This window comes from Salminus brasiliensis, chromosome 1 (assembly GCF_030463535.1).
Source record: "Salminus brasiliensis chromosome 1, fSalBra1.hap2, whole genome shotgun sequence".
NCBI classification, from domain to species: domain Eukaryota; kingdom Metazoa; phylum Chordata; class Actinopteri; order Characiformes; family Bryconidae; genus Salminus; species Salminus brasiliensis.
The window spans coordinates 58,587,506-58,588,085 of NC_132878.1; positions in this window are offsets into that span (position 1 = coordinate 58,587,506).

Below are 580 nucleotides of genomic sequence, written 5' to 3' on the forward strand. Positions count from 1 at the left end.
AAAATAATGTGTATTAGGCAGTTTTTCAACATTTCCACGGACCAGTAGAAATACTCCAAAATGACTTGAAATATTAGTTTTTAGCACTGACTTCCATTGAAAGTCAGTCTCCTGTAAAGCTGACATTTTGGAGATACAAGGTTTTAGTCCGACAATGACAAGTGTAATGAAAATGAAGGTACTAAACTTAAAATCTTGACCAACATCTGACAGATGGTTAGATCTAGGGTGTAAGAAATGCTACCTACTCAATCAAATGTACAAAAAGCTGCCTGCTAAGGTACCTTCACCTGGCTGATTTGTGAAGGCAACCTGTCCTTCGCTGCCTTAAATATCTGCCTCACATCTCACATATCTCCTTCGTATTTGATTTCTGACGAGTTGTCTGTGTAATTTGTGTTGTTATGTCTAACGATTTTAATAAGTTATGTCACCACTGACAGCTGAGGCTGTGGCTATCCTGGCAATGCCGTGACGTATTGCCACCTTCATCACAGTGCTGCCTTCTAAGGTACTGACTTCTGAGACAGCACAGGCAGCAAGGCAGCAAGGCAGCAAGGCATCAAGGCAGCTGCCTTCC